Source organism: Rattus norvegicus, assembly GCF_036323735.1.
Source record: "Rattus norvegicus strain BN/NHsdMcwi chromosome Y unlocalized genomic scaffold, GRCr8 chrY_unlocalized_4, whole genome shotgun sequence".
Taxonomy (NCBI): Eukaryota; Metazoa; Chordata; class Mammalia; order Rodentia; family Muridae; genus Rattus; species Rattus norvegicus.
The window spans coordinates 224,878-247,273 of NW_026947400.1; positions in this window are offsets into that span (position 1 = coordinate 224,878).

Genomic DNA, 22,396 nt, shown 5'->3' on the forward strand with positions numbered 1-22,396 from the left:
AGATTCTTCTGTGATGTCACAAGTGTTGTCCTGACTGCAACTGCCTCTCAGATATTCCTTCAGTACCTCTAGGGTTTACTAATTGGCCTCTAATGCATTGTAAACAGCCATTTGGTGGGGGAGAACACAGAGGATGAAGAGATCAGACATGGGGAGTGGGAAGCTAGTCTTCTGTCTTGGTATAAAAAAAGGAAGAAATACATGGACAATGGGAAAGCTCCTTGAGTCTTGGGTAGGGATTGAGTAGATTCACTGAAGTGATAGCCTTGATCTGAGCCTTCCACATATGGGAATCAGTAGCTGTGATTCTCTCAGTAGTATCTGGACTTCCCTGCTTGTTATTTTTCTTGGAAGTAAGTTAGTTTATAAAATCCATTTCTTTATTCCCTTAGCCAGGTGTTGGGGAGGTCACTATAGTTTTTCCTGAGAGCTCATAGCTTTTATCCTTTTGTCAAGAAGGAAAAGGTCCTAAGGAAGAAAGAAAGGCAAGTATTGTGTCCTCAGCACAGAATAAACTCCTCCATGCATTGGATTCTAATAATGCAGTTTGTGTCTGGCACTGATATCTGGGAGGGACAAGTGCTTCTAGATGAGAATTCATCATATCAGTCTTTCCTCTAGTATTACTCTGACTATTATTTCCTGATAGTGACCTCTTAAATTCTGAGTCAATAGGTGTGATTAGCTGGCAGATTTCTTTTCTTTTCTTTCTTTCATTTTTTAAAATTTTAACAAATTATTGCTTTTTAAATTGGAAATTTCTAAATTTACATTTAAAATATTATTTCCTTTCCCATTTTTCTGACTATATGATCTCTTACCAGTCCCCTTACACTACTCTTACAACACCCCTTACTGTCCCTGGAAATTCATTTGAACTGGGAGTCAAACCTAGGCAGTACCAAGGGTTTTCCTTCCATTGTTACCCAACAAGGCCATCCTCTTCAACATATGCAGTTGGAGCCATAGGTCTGTTAATGTACAGTCTTTGAATATTGGTCTACTACCAGGAAGCTCTCTTTCATTGGCATTGTTGTTCTTATGGGGTTGAAAGCACCTTCACCTCTTCTAATCCTTTCTCAAAATCTTCCAAGAAGAAGTCCCTTTTTCAGTTCACTGGTTTTCCACTAGAGTTCTTGTTGTGGTTTGCCCTGAAGTTATCTGTGTTTGATGCTAATTCTACTGCCCCAAGGTCAGCTGCATAGTACTGTACTCAGAACTCAGTTGACATCACCAGTACCACCTCACTATTGAATTTGTAAAGTTTATGTGAATGGCAGGAACAGGATAGAAGGAGGGTTAGCATGGGAGGGGAAGGAAGAATGGGCGGGAGAGAAGTTTGAAGGAAGAGAAGGAGACTAGAGGAAAAAAGAGAGAAAGGAATATGACCGAGTGAGAAGCCATGGTAGGTGAATTTAAGATTCTGCTCTGTGTTTACATGTCATTATTAATGTTCCTAAGGGATAGATGGTACCAGGCTTTGTATGTTTAAGTGGGCTTTTATATCTAATGAACTGGATCAAAGATTATTTTGTTGTGCATTCTTTATGTGAGGGTTGTGTATAGGAAAGGGTGGTCGACAGGAAACATTGGGTAGCCGAGGAGTGGGAATGTGTTTCTGCCAATATATCTAGCAGAGAAATTCAGACACTTCAGTGCCAGAGTTAGCAGGGTAAAAGACAACTTTACTTTTTTATTTTTATATTTTTACAATGACACATTCACTTCTGTATTTGATATGCTCTAGCTGTGTATCTCAAGAAATATCTATATCCTTGTTCCTGACAGAATGCACTTCGTAGCTTCATCAATCTTATATAGTTTTGGTGAGTGATGTATATGTACACACACACACACACACACACACACACACACAAGGGTGGCTCCTACCGCTATGAGGAATGAGGATAGGTGGAATTTTCACATGGTTTCTGTGAACAAAGTCAAGAATGGAGAATCCACAAATGACCTTGCCAAAGATTCCCTCCTGTTCTTATGAGCATACTGAAGGTGAGGTTTCACTGCACCTCAAGCCATTCCTCTCCCTGCCCTTTCTCGTATCTTATTATTCCCCTATAAAGAATCATGGTAAAACACCCAAAACCCTCATGTCTGGCCCTGGGAACACAGTGAGGTAGATAATGCAGAACTGATATCAAATGGGACTAGAGAACCGAATTCTATAGTCCATGTTGTCCTTTGGTTTGCTGATGAATGGCAATTTTTATCTAAAATACGTATTTGAGACTTTATATTTTCAAGTAGGTACACAATATTTACACTGTTATATTCACTCTATAGCTGGGCCACATTTGTTGCCAAAATCATTGCAGAAAATGGAATTGTAAAACAGAATATTTGAGTACTCATTCAGCAAGATTTATAATGTCCTGTATCATGAAATTTACACTAAGAAAGTGAAGTACAATATTCATTCAATTTAAGGTCTGTAGGGAAAATACTGGCCTTTGGGAAATAGAGAAAATCTACAAAATTGAACTGTATTTCATGAAATGTACCTGAGAGTAAAATTATTATCCAGAATTATTCTCCTCTACTCCATGTTACAAGATGTTTTCTACCCATTCCAATCCCTTGAATACATTTTTCAATTCAAAGCATGTAACCACTAATGGAGCAAAGAGAAGTCTGTAGCTTTAGAGAGATGGAGTACATAAAGGTTTCCATTGAATCACAGGAGACATACCAGGAAAGGGCACCCTCAAATCTGGTCAATGTAAGGAAAGCTGTTCAGCAGGTAGGCCATGGCAGGTCTCAGTGACATCATCATTTAGCCCTCCCTGAAAGATCTCATGTAACCCGGAGATTCCTAGCTTCTTCTGTGATGTCACAAGTGTTGTAATGACTGGAACTCCCTCTCAGATATTCCTTCAGTACCTCGAAGGTTTACTAATTGGCATCTAATTCAGAGGAAACAGCCATTTTTGAGAGAGAACAAAGATAATGAAGAGATCAGAGATTGGTATAAGGAAGCTTCCCTTCTGTTTGGTATTTAAATTGGAAAAAAAATACGTGGTCCTTGGGAAATCTCAGTGAGTCCTTGGTAGGGTTGAGTGATATCATTGAACTGATAGCAATGATCTGAGCCTTCCACATATGGGTATCAGGAGCTGGGAACCTCTCAGAAGCATCTGGACTTCCCCGATATTGTGCTTCCTGGATGTCAGAGAGTTTATATCATTCATTTCTTTATTCCAAAAGCCAAGTGATGGGAAGGGAACAGTTGTTTTCCTGAGGGTGCATGGCCTTTATTCTTTTTGACAAGAAGAAAAAGGACTTAAAGAAGACAGGAAGGACAAGCATTGTATCCCTATCTCTGAGTAAACTCTTCCATGCTTTGGATATGTATAGTGGAGTTTGTGTGTGACACTTATATCTGGGAGAGAGAAGTGTTTCAAATTTGGACTTCATCATCTCAGTTTTTCCACTAGTATTATTCCGACTATAATTCGCTGACATGGACCCTTTGGATTACTGAGTCAATAGGTCTGATTAGCTGCTAATTTTCTTTTCTTTTCTTTCTTTACTTTTTTTTAGCCAATTTTATAGCTTTTTTAATTCGATATTTCTATATTTACATTTCAAATGTTATTTCCTTTCCCAATTTCCTGTCCATAAGATTCCTAAGTGGCCCCCTTACCCTTCTTCTATAACCCCTTAACTGTGCCTTGACATTCCCTTGAACTAGCAGTAAAAACTAGGGAGAACCAAGGGCTAATTCTAACTTTGCTGCCCGACATCGCCATCCTCTGCCGTATATGCACAAGGAGCCATAGGTCTGTCCATAAATAGTCTTTCAATATTGGTTTATCACCAGAAAGTTCTGGTTAGTTGAATGTGTTGTTCTTATGGGGTTGAAAGCCCATTATCAGCTCTTGCAATCCTTTCTCAACATCTACAAACAAGGGGTCTGTTTTGAGTTCTCTGGTTTGCCACTAGAATTCACTTCTATATTTGACATGCTCTAGCTGTGTCTCTAGTGCAAGATCTACAACCGTTTATTGGCAGAATGCACATCTTAGCCTCATCAATCTTATCTAGTTTTGGTGCCTGATTATACACACACACACACACATACACACACACACACACACACACACACACACACACACACACACACACACCCTTTTGGTGGCTCCTACAACTAGGGATTTTTGTGGAATATTTACATGGATTCTGAGCAACTAGGTTAAGAATATAGGATCCACAATGCCAAACAGATTCCCTCTTGTTCTTATGAACCTGTTGAAGTTGAGGTTTCACTGGACCTCAAGCCAAACCTCTCGCTGCACATCCCCCTTAAATTGATGGTTGGTCTGAAGAAAGAATCATGGTAAAACATCCAAAATCCTCATGTCTTTCCCTGGGAACACAGGAAGGTAGATATTAGAGAACTGTTATCTAATAGAACTACAGAACTGCATTCTACAGTCCATGTTGTCTTTGCTTAACAGATGTCTGGTAATTTTTAAATAAAATAGGATTTGGGAGTTCATCGATTGAAGTATGTACACAATATTTACACTGTTATATTCACTCTATAGCTAGGCCAAGTTTATTGCCGAATTCATTGCAAAAAATGGATTTTGGAAAATGAAATATTTGCGTAAACATCCAGGAATATATATAATGTCCCCTATCAATGAATGTACAATCAGAAAATGTAACACAATATTCACTCAATTAAAGGTCTGTAGGGAAAATACCGGCACATGGGAAACTGAGAAAACCTAGGGATTTGAAATGTATTTCACAGGATTGGACCTGGGAATAAAATAAATAGCCAGAAGAATCTCCTTCATTCCTTGTTCCTAGGTCTTTTCTACCCATGACAAGCCCCTGACTAACTTTTTTCATTCAGAGCATGTAATCACTAATGAAGCAGAGAGAATTCCCTAGATTTACAGAGTTGTAGTATGTAAGTTTTCCACTGTGTCACAGGAGACACTCCTGTAAATTGCACCCTTGAATGTTAGTAAAGCTGTTCAGCAGGTAGTCCTTGGCAATTCTCAGTGACATCATCATTAGACCCTCCCTGAAAAAATCTTTTGCATCCTGGAGAACCCTAGCTTCTTCTGTGATATCACAAGTGTTGTTATGTCTTCAACTGCACCTCAGATATTCCTTTAGTACCACTGGGGTTTACTAATTGGCCTTCTATTCAGAGTAAACAGCCATTTGGGAGGGAGAACAAAGAGGATGAAGATATCAGAGATAGGGAGAAGGAAGCAGGCCTTCTGTCTTGGCATAAAAAAAAAGAAGAAATATGTGGATCTTGGGAAAACACCCTGTGCAGTTGGCTTTAGTTCTCTTTTTTTATGGGTTAACTGAGCTCATGGAGAAGTTGCTGAACATTCTAAAGACCTTTTGTCAGATGGTAAAGTTTCTAGATACCCCTTTTTAGATTTCAATTGTCTGGGGATTGTATGGCTCACGGTAAATGTTTCCCAGGAAGAGTGCTAGAGTCAGATTGATTTTTCAACACTTTAGAAGACAAGGGATTTTTCTGATATACTTGGGCTAATGGCACAAAGTCTAAATGATTTTGTTTTGATGTGGACTTTCCTTCATACCTTTGGAAATATAAAAAAAATGTTTTGTACTTTTGAACTCTAATTTGAACAATGACAAATCACTTTAGGTTGGAGAACACTTTCTGGAGCCCTTGAAAGGGGTGAAGAAATTCCCTAATGCCCTGGGGCAGATGGTGAACATGCCTTTTAGGTAGAAGGGGGAGTTACTTGAGCATCTTTGGGAGACATGGGATGTCCAGCATGTAAGGATTGTCAAATTTCCACATTTCCTTCATTATTTTTGGAAAATTCCAAGGCCCTTTGGACAGATGGAGAAGGTGTGGGACTCAATTGACGAGTAACTGTACCTTTTGGTGTCTCTTTGGCAGCAGAAGATGGCACTCGATCCCTTTTGGCACAAGGGGGAAGGTTGAAACTGTCTTCCTTAGAGGAGAAATTTTCAAGACTCCATCAGAAGTATCATATCTTAACCCTTTGTTTCTAGAAACTGGATGCCTGTGGTCCATTTTGGTAGAGGGAGAATGTCCACTATTTCTCCCAGGAGTGGACATGTGAAATAAATCTACTTGGGTAGATGGGGATAGTTCTGAAGCATGCTGTTCAGATGCAGTAGATCCTACGACATCCTTCTCAGATGAGGAAGGACTTAATGTACCATGTATATGTGTAGAAATCCTGACTGACATCAGAATGGGGGTCAGGTATTAGAGCTACCACTGAAGATGTGACCTCTCCTAGAGCATCATGGATATATGTGAGATGTCTGAGAGCCTCATGAGCAGATAAGGATGTTTCTAGATATCGTTGTGTAATGGGGGAAGTTCCATGAAAAATTTCATATGCTGGAAAAATGGAAAGAGACTTTCGAATAGAAGTGTCAGATTCCCTAGCCTGCTTGATAGACAAAACAGGTTCCAAGGCCCCTTCAGAAGATAAGGTAAAATCCAGAGCCGTCGAGGTATTTTGCAGATGTTCTGGGTCTGCTTGTGGGTATAAAGAAGGACTGGCAACACTTTGTGCATATTTGGAAGAGTGTGTAGTATCTTCTGTAGTTGGGGAAGTTGGCTGATATTGAGGAGATCAGGAAGTTTCCATAGACTCCTGTGAAGTTTGCAGAGGTCATATACATTCTTTTGCACTAATGGAATCCAAGTAATCCCTCAGATGCTGAGGATGCTACAGACACTGGTGTTTGCATATCATGTTCCACCACTCCTCGTTCACATGTGATTGGATACATAACATTCTCTACAGTTGGAATATGTTCTAGAACATCTCTTGTACATGTGTCACATACACAAGCCATTTCTAAAGATGTGGCTGTGGGTAAAACTCCTTTTGTAGATATTTCTCATCCCACAGTCTCTTTATGAGATAGAGTACTACTCAGAGAATCCTGCTCAGTTTTGGGAAATTCTAGCATCTCTGATGTATATGTGGAAATTTTTGGAGCTTTTCAGGACAGAATGACCTAGAATCTCCTGAGGAGGTAGGGGATATATTATCTTCTCTGTACATTGTATAAATATGGAGTCTGCATGGCTCATTGAGTGTGTGGGGATAAACTTTTCTCTTTTGGGCCTGATGACAAGTCAGGAGGGTCCTTTTCTTTGGTAAAGGATATTTGAATAATTCTCCGTTGTGTAGGGACATTGGAAGTACTGGGCCAGATGGTGAGTGTGGTAGAACATATATTTTATGTGCAGAAGGCACAAGAGTTCCTTGGTGGACTCAGAATTTTCTACCACATCTTCCGTGGGTGTGGAACTCTTAAGAGCCCCTTCTGAATCTGGCAGTGGTCCTTGATCTAATTGTGTACATGCAGAAAGTTTTGTCTCTACTTGGACTGGTATGTGTGTTAGGAGGTTCACTTGGGGATTTGTGACTGCAATTTGTCCCCTTGGACCACAAGTGATTAATAGTTTTTAATATTTGAGGACTTTGAAGGTCCTCTTGGGTTAATAGGGAAGTTCTGAAATCCTCTTTGTCATCAGAATCCGTTTTCAAACTCATTTTACATGAAGCAGATTGCATAAGGAACTTTGGTGGGGATGAGGGACATCTTTGACTGTCTTTGTGAGTGGACATAGCTCTCTGCCCTGCTTTGGCAGTTAGGGAAGTTATTAAAGTCTCGTGTGGAGAGGGGGCAGCACTTAATCCATTTGTGGAATATGAGAAATCACTGAGATTACCTTTAAGAGAAGTTATGCAGCCCTCTTTATTTAATGGGGCTGGTTGTACCTCCCCTTGACCAGAGGGGTCTTGTCCAAAACACTTTGGAGTAGAATTGGAAAGTTGGAGAATTGTAGGATGGGGAATGAACATTTGAAACTCCTTTGGAAACTCTGTGGGACAGATCACCCAGAAGAGTGGGCAATACTGAGACCTCAGGGTAGGAGAGACTGCCACTTGTGCCCACCTGGGCCCAAATCCCTAGCCCAAGAGGAAATTGCATAGTGCCTTTGGACACATGTATATAGGAGCAGTCAAGCTGCAGGATTCCTGCAGTCCAAACTGCATCTGGGTCTGACCTGGTCCAAACTGCATCCTACAACCAAATCTTGTGTGAGGTGGGGAAAACATAGACCATCAGAGGGGGAAAACCCCTGAGAACTCTGCTAACATTCCAGACTCAAGAAAAAAAAAAAAACACGAAGCTCCATCTGTGCCTCCTGTGCATAGGGACCTAGTAGCAGTAGGGGATGGACATTTCTGGTTGCTGCCCTCATGGATTCCTGAAAGACAGCCAGAGGAGTGACTTCAGGCCTGAGAGCAGAGGTGAAACCAACTTTTCTGCTCCACGTGTCCTGCCTGATGGACTCAGAACACGCAAATGCAGAATTTCCATTGGGAACAGGCACTTCCAGGTTCTAGTTGGCACATGAACCTCACTGATCCTGGCCCAGAACTCCCTGCTCCTAGATGCTGTGGAAGAGAGAGCTGATCACCCAAGAGTGTAGGCTATACTGAGACTACAGGGACGGAGAGACTGACACTTATGCCCAACATTGTCCACATCTCTGGCCCAAGAGGAAACTGCATAATGCCTCTGGACACAGGAATATAGGAGGAGTAAATTTGCAGGATTACCATGTTCCAGACTGTGCCTGGATCTGAACAGAACTGGTCAAACAGTTCCTTGCACCCAAATCCTGAGGGTGGGGAACTAGAACTTCAGAGGAGCAGACACTCCTGGGAAACCAGAGGAGACTATTCTCTGCCCAGATTCCTTACTCACAGGAAAACACTTTGTGCCATCTGTGCAACACACCCACAGAGAACCAAGGAGAATTAGGTGCAGGTCATGCTGGTTCCTACCCACAGGGACAGCTGAAAGCCAGTGGACAGGAGAAACTATACGGCTGAGAGCAAAATACTCTGTTCCCATAACTGGCTAAAAGAAAACAGGAAAACAGGTCTACAGCAGTCCTTACACATGGACCTACAGGACTCTCAAACCACTGTCAGAGAGAGTCAGACAAGCTAACTCCAGAGACACCCTGATGGCAAGAGGAAAGCACAGGAAAGCAAGCAACAGGAATCAAGACGCCCACCAAAGCAAACTCTGGATATCCAAACACACCAGTAAAGGAAGATATAGATTTAAATCACATTTTATCATGACAATCAAGGATGTTAAGAAGGTCATAAATAAATCCTTTTAGAAAATACTGGACAACAGAAGTAAACAACTAGAATCCCTTAAAAAGGAAACACAAAATTACCTTAAAAACTACTGGAAAAAAACAACAAAACAGGAGAAGTAAATGTACAAAACCATCCAGGAGTTAATAATGGAAATAAAAAAAATAAAAAAGCATGAAGGGAGACAACCCTGGAGATGGAAAATCAAGGGAAGAGACCAGGAATCATAGATGCAAGAATCACAAACATGATACAAGAGATAGAAGACAGAATCTCAGGGGCAGAAGATTCTAAAAACATCCAAACAGCTGTCAAAAATAAAGTAAAACAGAAAAAACTCCTAGGCCAAAACATACAGGAAATCCAGGAAACAATGAGAAGCTGAAACCTAAGGAAAACAGGTATGGAAGAGATTGAAGAGTGCCAGCATCTAGGGACAGTAATATCTTCAACAAAATCATAGATGAAAACTCCCTACCCTAAAGAAAGAGATGCCCATGAACATTCAAGAAGCCTAAAGAACTCCAAATAGATTGAGCCAGTAAATAAAATTCTCCCGTCACATAATAGTAAAAAAACCAAATGCACAGAACAAAGAAAAATATAAAAAGCAGTAAGGGAAAAACATCAAATAACATATAAAGGCAGACCTATCAGAATCACACCAGACTTTTCTCCAGAAACTTTGAAAGCCAGAAGACACTGGACAGATGCCATACAGATCCTAAGAGAACACAAATGCCAGCCCATGGTACTGTATCCTGAATAACTCTCAATTAACATAGATGGAGAAACCAAGATATTCCATGACAAGACCAAAATTACACAATATCATTCCATATATCCAGTCCTACAAAGGATAATAAATGGCAATGCCCAACATACGGAGGCAAGTAAAACCATAGATAAAGTAAGAAATTAACGTTTTCACAACAAAACAGAGAAGAGAAACACATAAATATAAACTAACCTCAAATACGAAAATAACAGAAAGCAACCATCACTATTCCTAAATATCTCTCAATATCAAAGAACACAATTCCCCACTAAAAATACACAGATTAACAAACTGGGTATGGAATGAGGACCCAGAATTTTGCAATAGAGGGAACACAGCTCAAAGAAAAAGACAGATATTACCTCAGAGTGAAAGACTTGAAAAGAAGTTTCCAAGAAAATCGTCTGAAGAAGCTAAGTGGAGTAGTCATTCTAATATCAAGTAAAATCGACTTTCAGCCAAAAGTCATCTAAAAAGATAAGGAAGGACACCTCATATTCATCAAAGGAAAAATTCACCAAGATGAACTCTAAATCATAAATATCTATGCTCCAAATAAAAGGGCATCTGCATAAATAAAAGAAACCTTACTAAATCTCAAAACACACATTGCACCTCACACAATAAGAGTAGGAGATTTCAACACCCCACTCTCAACAATGGACAGGTAATGGAAACAGAAATTAAACAGAGACATAGACAAACTTAGAGAAGACATGAACCAAATGGACTTAAACTATAATTATAGAAGATTCTATCCTAAAGCAAAAGGATATACATTCTCCTCACCACCTCATGGCACTTTCTCCAAGATAGGCCATATAATTGGTCATTAAAACAGGCCTCAACAGATACAGAAAGATAGAAATAATCCCATGCATCATATCAGTCCACCAAGATCTCAAGCTGGTCTTCAATGACAATAAGGAAAGAATGCACACATATATGTGGAAGTTAAACAATGCTCTACTCAATGATAACCTGGTCAAGGAAGAAATGAAGAAAGAAATTAAAAACTTCTTAGAATTTACTGAAGTTACAACATACCCAAACTTATGGGACACGATGAAAGCTGTGCTAAGAGGATAACACATAGCTCTGAGTGCCTGCAGAAAGAAAGAGGAGAGAGCATATGTCAGCATCTTGACAGCACACCTGAAAGCTCTACAACAAAAAAGAAGGAAATACAACCAGGAAGAGAAGAAAGCAAGAAATAATCATACTCAGACCTGAATTCAAGCAAGTAGAATCAAAGAGGACCATAGAAAGAATCAACAGAACCAAAAGTTGTTTCTTTGAAAAATCAACAAGATAGATAAACCCTTGGGCAGACTAATGAGAGGACACAGAGTGTGTGTCCAAATTAAAGTCAGAAATGAAAAGGGAGAAATAACTACAAAATCAGAGGAAATTCAAAAAACCATCAGATCCTACAACAAAAGCCTATATTCAACAAAACTTAAAAATCTGCAGGAAATGGACTATTTCCTAGACAGATACCAGGTGCCAAAGTTAAATCAGGAACAGATAAACCTTTTAAACAACCCCATAACTCCTAAGGAAATAGCACCAGTCATTAAAGGTCTCCCAACCGAAAAGAGTCCTGGTCAAGATGTTTAGTTCCGAATTCCTTATTTATTATAGCCAGAAGCTGGAAAGAACCCAAACGCCCTTCAACATAGGAGTGGATGCAGAAAATGTGGTACATCTACACAATGGAATATTACTCAGATATCAAAAATAATGACTTTATGAAGTTCATAATCAAATGGATGGACTCGAAAATATCATCCTGAGTGAGTTAACCCAATCACAGGAAAACACACATGGTATGCACTCATTGATAAGTGGCTATAAGGACAAATTCTCGAATTACCCTAGATGCACAGAACACATGAAACTCAAGAAGGATGACCAAAATGTGAATGGTTCACTCCTTCTTTAAAAGGGGAACATGAATACCCTTGGGAGATAATAGGGAGGGCAAAGATTAGAACAGAGGCAGAAGGAACACCCATTCAGAGCCTGTCCCACATGTGACCCATACATATACAGCCACCAAACTAGATAAGATGGATGAAGCAATGGGGTGCATGCCGAAAGGAACCAGAAGTAGATCGCTCCTGAGTGACACAGCCAGAATACAGCAAATACATAGCCGTATGCCAGCAGCAAACCACTGAAGGAAACAGAGAAAGGAGTGGAAGGGGCTGGGAACCCCATATGAACAACAATGCCAAACAACCAGAGCTTCCAGGGACTAAGCCACTACCCAAAGACTATATATAAATGGACTGACACTGGTCTCCAACCTCATAAGTAGCAATGAATAGACTAGTAAGAGCAGCAGTGGAAGGGGAAGCCCTTGGTCCTCCCAAGGCTGAACCTCCAGTGAACCTTATTTTTGGGGGGAGGGTGGTAATGTGGTTAGGATCAGGAAGGGAAAACCCATAGAGAAGTGGAGGGGGAGGGGTTAGGAGAATGTTGGCCTGGGAACCGGGAAGGGGAATGACAGTCGAAATGTAAATAAGAAATACTCAAGTTAATAAAGATAAAAAAAATGAATGTGAACAGATAAACACATACCAGTTTTCACTTCTTCATAATTTCAACAAGAATCTGAAAGAGAATATATAATGTTCCAGAGACAAAATACAGGAATTAAAATTAGCCGGCATAAATAGGTTGTTAAAATTTTCTGCCTTCTGTTATTTAATAATTCTGACTATTCCTGCTACGAATGAAAAAACGGTTGTGTACTGTCTACCAATCCCAAAAGCCTGAAACATTGTGAAAACTGTCATATTTCTCTCTAATGTGGGTCTTTGATCACCATCCTTTTCATTGCCCATCTAAATTCTCTGTTTCTCAAGTAGATCAGAGGACTACGTGAGGGTGTCTCTCTCATGTAGAAGACCAAGGAACTTTCTGTACTTGCATGTATTTGCTCTTGTGAGCATGTAAATAAAACGTTCAGTTCCAAGAACAAATCATGGCCATCCAATGGGACCCCTGTGAACCAAAATTTTTCTTTCTGCCATCAGTGAAATTTAGCACACTGGTAACAATGCAGACTATAATATAAAAGAATAATCCTGGAATAATAATAATAATAATAATAATAATAATAATAATAATAATAATAATAATATATAGATAATTATGATGATGATTATGATAATAATAATAAGATATAGATAATGATGATTACGATGATTATGATAATAATAATAATAATATAATAATAATAATAATGGAATAACGCCCTCGAGGGATCACGTACAAAGGAAAGTAAATATTGAGCCATGTATCCATGAACGCAAATTTCCTCACACATGAAAATCACTCACCCTGTCACAGCTTCACAGAGAGAGTTGAGAACCAGATTGGTCTTTTCTAAGGACAAGAGAAAGATTCGCCAACCTTCCAAAAAGAAAACCAATCCAGACAGTCTATGTGAGGATGGTTAGCTTATGCATGATTAACACTCACACACACACACACACACACACACACACACACACACACACACACACACACACACACATATCTCTGATGTCTGCTTCTTAGAGTGTCCAGGTGCACACCAGGTGTGAAAGGATGAAGTGGCCCCAGGAAACAATCCGTCAGCAGAATCTTGGTCTGCCTGCAAGTGAGTTAGGGGTTCCTCCAAGGAATTCAGTGTCACAGCTCTTTTAGAAGGTATTCGTGGATGCGCTGTGTGCATATATTTTACTCAGGGTGAACAAGGACTACACAAACCTTGCAGAGCAGGAAAGGGTTTTCGGGTGCATTTACATTGATGGAGGCCTCATTTGGTTGAGCTTCCTTAATCTCTTGTCCAGCCTCAGTCTGTGGTTCAGGGATTTCCATTTGACCTCCTCAGAAACCGACTCCACTGAATGTGCCCCATCCCCACCCCTTAGGTCTTGCTTGCTCGATTTCAAAGGATTGCACGGTCAGACTCTGCATTCTCCATCAAATAAAATTCTCAGGAAAGTCGCCCACTATATGCCATGAATTAACAAGTTCATAGAGTCTCTGCATTAACCCGTATGTCCCCTAATTGTGGCCGGTGCTCTCTGCACCGCACTATCCCTCCATCTTCCCCACCGACCCTCTGTTCCTGTCCTCAGTCACTCTCATTCACCCACAAAATCTGTTCCAGTTTTCCTTTCAGAGAAGTCGATTCTTTCCCCCTCATGGGCCTTCTCCTTTCCTGTGTCCTCTCTGCATTTGTAGATTGTAGATAGAATATGATTTGTCTCACAGATGATACCATGCATAGGTAAACGCCCGCCATGTTTGTGTCACTAGGTCTCAGTTTGCTCTCGAGCTGATTTCTTTCTTCCTGTTTAATCTATCTTCTCTTAACATTCATGATGTCATGCCCTACTCAATGATGTCGTACCCCGCCCCCAAGATGTGATATACCCGCCCCCAAAATGTCATGCCCCACCCCATGATATCATGACCACCCCAATGATATCACACCCCCGTTCTTGTGATGTCATGTCCCCGGTCCCCTCCTTGCCAGAATGATTGTATCTATTCACCTGGTAACATTCTGAATGCTGCCCTGGCACCACAATCCTCAAGTCCCCGACCATTTAGAGTCCCTCCTTCTATCCTCTCCCCTTCTTCTCTGAGAGAGTGGAGGACCCCTCTCGGTGCAACCTCTCCCCTGGCACATCAAGTCTCTGTAGGACTAGATTCATCGTCTCCCACCAGGTCCTGAAAACGCAGCCCGGGTAGGAGAACAGGATCCACAGAAAGGCGACGCGTTTAGTGACCCCACGTGAAGAACATTGTGCTCCTCTGCCTCTCTCAGCCGTTCCCTCTGCTCTTCAGTGAGAATCACTGAGCTCCATCGGATATTTGGCCGTGTGCCTCTGCTTCTGTGTCAGTCGGCTGCTCCGTTGAGCCTTGCAGAGGAAAATAATGTTATCCTCTTGTCTGCAAACATAAGAAAGCACCATTAATAATGTCAGGGTTTGACGTCTGCCCATGTGATAAGTCTCACGTGCGGCCACTTATCCTGTTGCCATTCCCTCATTTCCTCTTCTATCTCTGTCCCTGTGTCTCTTATAGAGAGGGCAATTACTGGGTCACAATTTTGGGAGTGGTTTTGGGTACTTATTCTTCCATCTTGTGTCTTCCGCTTCTACGGAAAGTGACCATTTCAGTATCCGTATCCCCACTGCTACGAGTTTCAACTAAAGTCACCCTAATGGACGCCGGGGTAGCCTCACCCATCCCAGATTGCAGGCAAATCATAGAGATAGCACCCACCCTGGACAGTAACTGATTTCTCTTTATTCTCTTTGCCCTCTGTCCCTCTTGCTCCTAAGAAATGATTCTCAAACCCCATTTCCCGTCCCATCCCCTTAGTCACCCAATCCTTTCCTTCCATCTGCCTCCTTTCATTATTTTATTCTTCCTTCTGAGTGAATTTCAAGCATTTTTCTTGGGTCTTTCTTCATGTTTAACCTCTTTGTTTCCGTAGATCATAGTGTGTGAAGTCTGTACTTTATGGCTTATACCCTCTTTTAAGTGAGTATTTACATGTTATTTTGGGTCTCAGATTTCTCATTCAAACAATACTTTCTCATTCCATATACTTCACCGCATATTCACGATGTCCTTATTTTTCATAGCTGCGAAGTACTCCATAGTGTAAATGAACCATATTTTCTGTAGCCGTTCTTTGGTTGAGGGGCATCTGGGTTATTTCTACTTCCTTCTCATTATGAAGGAAGCAGTTAGAAACCTTATGGAGCACATGTCCTTGAGGTATAGCAGAGGTCCTTTCAGATATAAGGCCAGGAGTAGTATTGCTTGGTCTTTAGGAAGAATATTCCCCAATTTCTCAGAGTCCACTGGATAGATATGAAGTCACTATTCGGATTTGATATTCCCCCAGCAAATATTATTTGAATCCTGTTATTTATCTGCTTCCTCAAAGGACGTTTCCCCTGACTAGACCTCTATCATGGATTAAGGAGATCGCATATGAACCTTCTGTCCATTTTAACTGTTCAGTAAATGCTAGAGCGTATGACAGGTAGCCAGAGGGGAAAGATAGTACTGGAGGGTTGAGAGTTGGGATAGGGAGAGAGGCAGAAGAGGGTAAGAGAGGTTTAATAGTATAACTATATAATAATTTAATGTATTAACATAATATATTAATATTAATTATATTATATCATGATAATATATAATAATTTGATATATTAATACAATATTTCTGTATTTATTATTTATAATAATAATATTATAATTTAATATATGAATATGGTATATTGATATTTATTTTATATTATCATAATATTGATATATAACATTTAATATGTTAATATACTATATGAATATTAATTATATTATTATAGTGTTAGCATATGACAATTTAATATATTAATTTATTATTATAATATTTTTATATGTATATACACACATATATATATATATATTGCATTATATGCAGCTTCCACAAATTTAACTCCAAGTGGAGCTCGCATGTAAATGGGAAATGCTGAGGGTAGAATATTTTTTCAGTTCAGTTTGCTTATATGGTGGATCACTTTGATGGGTTTTCTTAGATGGATCCACTCCTGCAGCCTCAGGAGGAAGCCTACATGATGGCACTGAGTGGCGGTTTTGATATGCCCTTGGATATTATTTTTGAGCATTTTACCTAGCATTTTGTCCACCAATGTCCGTAAGGGAAATTGGTCTGAAATTCTTCCTTTGTTGAGTCGTTTGCGATTTAGGTGTCAGGGCGACAGTGGTGTAATGGAATCAGTTTGGCGATTTTCCTCCTGTTTCTGTTTTTTGGAGTAGATTGTGAAATCTTTGAAAATCTGGTAGGAGTCTGTGCTCAAACAATCTGGCCCTCGTGCTCTTTCAGTGGGGAATCTTAATTAATATTTGTGTCTCTTTATATGTTGTAGAGCTATTTATATAGTTTAGGTAATCTATACTTACCTGTGGTCAGTGTTATCAGTCTACACAATCATTCACTTCATTCAGAGCTTCTAATTTTGGAGACAGCAGTTATTTGAAGTGAGACCTAATGATTCTGTGACTTTAATCAGTTTCCATTGATATGGCTCCATGTTCATTTCTGATTTTGTTATTTGGATGCTGTCTCTCCACCTATTACATTGTCTGTCTGAGGGTTTGTATGTCTGGTTGATTTTCCCAAGGAAACAGCTCTTCTTTTTGTTGATCTTTGTATTCTCTTTCTTTCTGAAGGATCACTTTATCCCCGAGTCTGATCATTTCTTGCTGTCTCCTCCTTTAATATGTATTTGCTTCTTTTTATTATACAGATTTAGGATGTGCTGGGAAGATGCTAGTGTGGGGGGGTCTCCGGTTTCTTTATGAAAGTGCCCTGTGCTGCATATGCATGTTCTTCTTAGCACTCCTTACCTTGTGTCCCTTAAGTTTGGAAAAGCTGTGCCTTCATTTTCATTTAATTCTAGGACTGCTTTTTTTTCATGTCTTGTCTAAACTGGTGGTTCCTCAGTTGTGAGCTATTGAATTTCAATTAGTTTATACACTTTTACTTACTTTTGAAGTCCAGTTTTAATCCATGGTGATCTGAGAAGTTCCAAGTGGTAGCGCAGTCTTTCTGTATCTGTTGTGGCTTGTTTAGAGTGGAAGAACATGATCAGTTTAGGATAAGGTTCCATGAGGTACTGAAAAGAGTGAGTGTAGTTTTGTGTTCCTGTGAACTATTCTGTAGATATCAGTGAGGTCAATTTAATTAAATCCTATATTAGTTACATTATTTATTTATTTATTTATTTTTTTTAGTTTCTGTCTCAATGGCCTGCCCTTTGCGAGAGAGGGAGATTGATGTTCTCCATTATTAATATGTGAGGTTCGATGTGATATTTAAGCTTCAGCAATATTTCTCTCACCAATGTTGCTGCTTTTGTCTTTGGAATATAGACATCTGGAATCGAGATGCCATTTTGGTAGATTTTTCCTCTGATGCATATGAAGTGTCCTTCCCCATGTATTTTCATTACTTTTGGTTGAAAGTCCGATTTGCTGGATGTAAGAATGGCTACACCAACTTGTTTGTGTCCAATTGCTTGCAAAACATTTTTCAACCCATTAGTCTGAAGTTGTGTCTATCTCGTTTGCTAGATTGTGTTTTTTGAGTGCAAGAGAAGGATTGATCCTGTTTTTAAATCCATTGTGTTAGACTGTGTCCTTTTACTGATGAGTAGAGGACATTAATGCTTAAAAGTATTAATGAGAAGTGATATTTAGCTCATGCAATTTTGATGTTGCTGGAGCAGGTTTTTTTTTTTTTTTTTTTTTTTTTTTGCATGTTTTCTGGTTTTTGTTTTCTCAATTAGGATGTTTCAGTGTGTATGTGAGTATTAGACCTGTTCTGTAGGGTGCATAGTTTTTTGTTTTGCATGTTTTTGTTTTTGTTTTCTGGGGGAACTGTTAGAGTATGCATGTGAATATGAGATCCATTTGTAGGTTATGCTGTGTAATTATTAATTTCTAGTGGGAGGCAGGGATGGTTCAATTTTTGAAAATATATCAATATAATCCACTATATAATGAAACTGAAAGAAAAAAATCACAGGATAATCTCAATAGATGCTGAAAAATTTCAAAAGTATTCCAACCCCCCTTCATGTTAAAAGCATGAGAGCGATCGATGATACCAGTCCGATGCAGAAACATAATAGAAGCAAAGGACAGCAAGTCGGCACCCAACATCAACCTAAATGGGAAGAAATATAAAGCAATTCAATTAATGTTAAGGAAAATGTAAGGCTGCCTACTTTCCCTATTCGGTATAGTATTTGAAATTCTATCCAGGGTAAAAGCATGGTCCAAATTTGGTTCTGACATGGAGTATGCCCAAGGACTGTGAAGGAGGAATGGCACAGAGCTTTAGAATTCCTGGGGTATGGCCCACTCTTCAGCATAGCCTCGTTGGACCTTGGTAAATCATGAAACCAATGAGGACTTCATGCAGAGTGTCGCTCACTTATTGCACTTATATCTCTCTTAATCTAAGAAGTGCATGAAAATCCTCATGGAGCTTCCAACCACTAAGAGGTCAGCTCCATTGGCATTTGCAATAACAGTGGTCCAGGTCTTTTAGCAATTGCCTCTGGATCAGATCAGTGTTCCATCATTGCCCAAGGAAATGTAGAATGGTCAGCGACTACCAACACCCTTAAAAAGCATTTGAAAAATTAAAATTGTTCGTGAAGCTGGGTAAGATCTTTTGCCTACTAACTCTTATGTAAAAAACAATTTATTGAACAATTTTAAGTTCGGAATGGCTGGGACCTTTTAAGGTCAGGGATCAAGAACAATGGCAGCACAGGCTAATGGTGTGACTGTCACAAAGGCTGGACTGTTGATTACTGATTTATGACCCTGTTTTAACCTCAGCTTCCTGATAGGATTTAACAAGGATTGCCAATCACAAATGTGCATTCTGATCATTTAAAGCAGATATGACATTTTTATACAGATGTTTATATTTGTTTTTCTAAAGATTCTTATAGAGTACTTTTAAAGATAAATAATACACTATGTAACCATTACTCTGTAAATTCAAATTGCTTACGTATGAAGTTACATTGTCCTTGGGAGTAATTGGTTTTCTTTAGGTGTACTATGTAAGATTTGTTCTAATACAGTATTGGGTATCACTTTTTTCAGCACAAAGCAAGAGAAGAAAACTAGAACTTGTTCACATTTGTGTAATACAATATTCAATAAATTAATGGTCTTATAGGGAAAATACTGCCTGTTGGGAAACAGAGAAAACCTGGAAAAATTGAACTGTATGTCACAGGAATGAACTTGGCAATATAAATATTATCTAGAAGAATCTCCTATACTCCATGTTCCTAAATCTTTTCTATCCATGTTGAGCCCCTGACTAACTTTCTCCATTCAGAGCATGTAACCACTAATGAAGAGAAGAGAAGTCCCTAGATTTAGAGAGATGGAGTACATAAAGGTTTCCACTGTGTCACAAGAGACTCTCCTGTAAAAGGAACTCTTGAAACTGGTCAGTGTACGAAAAGCTGTTCAGCAGGTAGGCCATGCCAGTTCTCAGGGACATCATCATTAGGCCTCCCTGAAAAATCTCTTGTAACCTGGAGAGCCCTAGCTCCTTCTATGAGTTCACAAGTGTTGTTGTGACAGCACCTGCCTCTCAGATATCACTTCAGTACATCTAGTGCTTAATAGCTGGCCTCTAATTCAGAATAAATAGCCATTTGGGAGGGAGAACAAATAAAATAAAGATATAAGAGATGGGGAGAGGGAAGATGCCTTTCTGTTGGTGTAAAAAAGGAAGAAATACATTGTCCATGGGAGAGTTCAGTGAGTCCTGAATAGGTGTTTAGTGGGTTCCCTGAAGAGATAGCCTTTATCTGAGCCTTCCACAAAAGGGAATCAGGAGATGGGAGCCTCTCAGAAGCATCTGGATTTCCCTGCTCGTTATGGTTCCTGGAAGTCAGACAGTTTATATCATTCATTTCTTTATTCAAAAAGCCAAGTGTTGTGAAGGGCACAGTTGTTTTCCTCAGAGCTCATGGCCTTTATTCTTTTTGTCAAGAAGAAAAAGGTCCTAAGGAAGAAGGGATGGAGGAGTATTGTTTCCTCAGCTCAGAGTAACCTCCTCCAGGATTTGGACCCCTATAGTGCTGTTTGTGTCTGACACTGATACCTAGGAGAGAGAAGTGCTTCTACATGAGATTTCATCATCTCAGTCTTTCCAATATTATTCCTATGACTATCATTCCCTGACAGTGACCCATTAGATTTCTGTGTCAATATCTCTGATTAGCTGGCAATTTTCTTTTCTTTTTTTTCTTATATATTTTTTTTATTTTTTACAAATTTTATTTGTTTTTTAAATGTATATTTGTATATTTAAATTTATAATATTATTTCCTTTAAGAGTTTCTTCCCTTAAGATCCCTAACAGGTCCTTCTCCTCTTCTTCTATAACCCCACTTACTGTCCCTTCAAATTCCCTTTAACTGTGAGTCAATCCAAGGGAGGACCAGGGGCTTCTTCTTCCATTGGTGCCCATCAAGGCCATCTTCTGCTACATATGCAGTTGGAGACATAGCTCTGTTCACGTTCAGTCTTTCAATATTGATCTCGTGCCAGAAAGCTTTGATCATTAGCATTGTTGTTCTTATGGGGTTGAAAGCCCCTTCAGCTCCCGTTAGCCTTTCTCAAAATCTACCAACAAGACGTCCATTTTCAGTTCAATGGTTTGCCACAAGCATTCACTTTAGTATTTGACATGCTCTAGCTGTGTCTCTCAAAACATATTTATATCCATTTTTTGGCAGAATGTACTCCTTAGCTTCATCAATCTTATGTATTTTTGGTGCCTATTACACACACACACACACACACAAACACACACACACACACACACACAAACAAACACACACACACACACTTTTGGTTCCTCCTATAGCTATTTGGTTAGGTGGAATGTTAACAGGGATTCTGCGCAACTAGGTCAAGAATTTAGAATTTACAAATGACAATGATAAATAGACTCCATCCTATACTTGAAGTTGAGGTTTCACTGTTCCTCAAGGTTCCTTCACCCTGCCCATTCCCTGTTTCTTATATTTGGGCTTAAGAAAGAGTCATGGTAAAACATCTAAACCCTTCAAGTCTGGTAGTGGGAACACAGAAAGGTAGGAAGTGTAGGACAGATATCAAATGTGACTAGAGAAGAGAATTGTATAGTTCATGTGGTCCTTTGCTTTATTGATGCCTGGTAATTTTTGGATAAAATAAGGACTTGGGTGTTGATCATTTGAAATATGTACACAATATTTCCACTGTTTATTCACACTCTAGCTGGGCCAAGTTTTTTGCTGAATTCATTGCAAAAAAAATGGAATTGGAAAAGTGAAAATTTTGAGTACACCTGATTGTGTGAATATATCTATCTATCTATCTATCTATCTATCTATCTATCTATCTATATATATATATATGTATATATATATAGTCCCCTGTCAATTAATATACAGTCAGAAAATGTAAAACAATATTCACTCAATTAAAGGTCTGTAGGGAAAATACTGGCACATGGAAAACTGAGGAAACCTAGGGAATTGAACTGTATGTCACAGGATTGGAACTGGGAATAAAATTAATCGCCAGAAGAATCTCCTTCAATCCTTGTTCCTAGATCTTTTCTACCCATGCCAAGCCCCTGTAGAACTTTCTCCATTTAGAGCATGTAATCACGAATGAAGCAGAGAGAAGTGCCTAGCTTTAGAGAGATGTAGCATGTAAAATTTCCACTGTGTCACAGGAGATTCTCCTCGAAAGGGCACCTCCAAATCTGGTCAATGTAAGGAAATCTGTTCAGAAGGTAGGC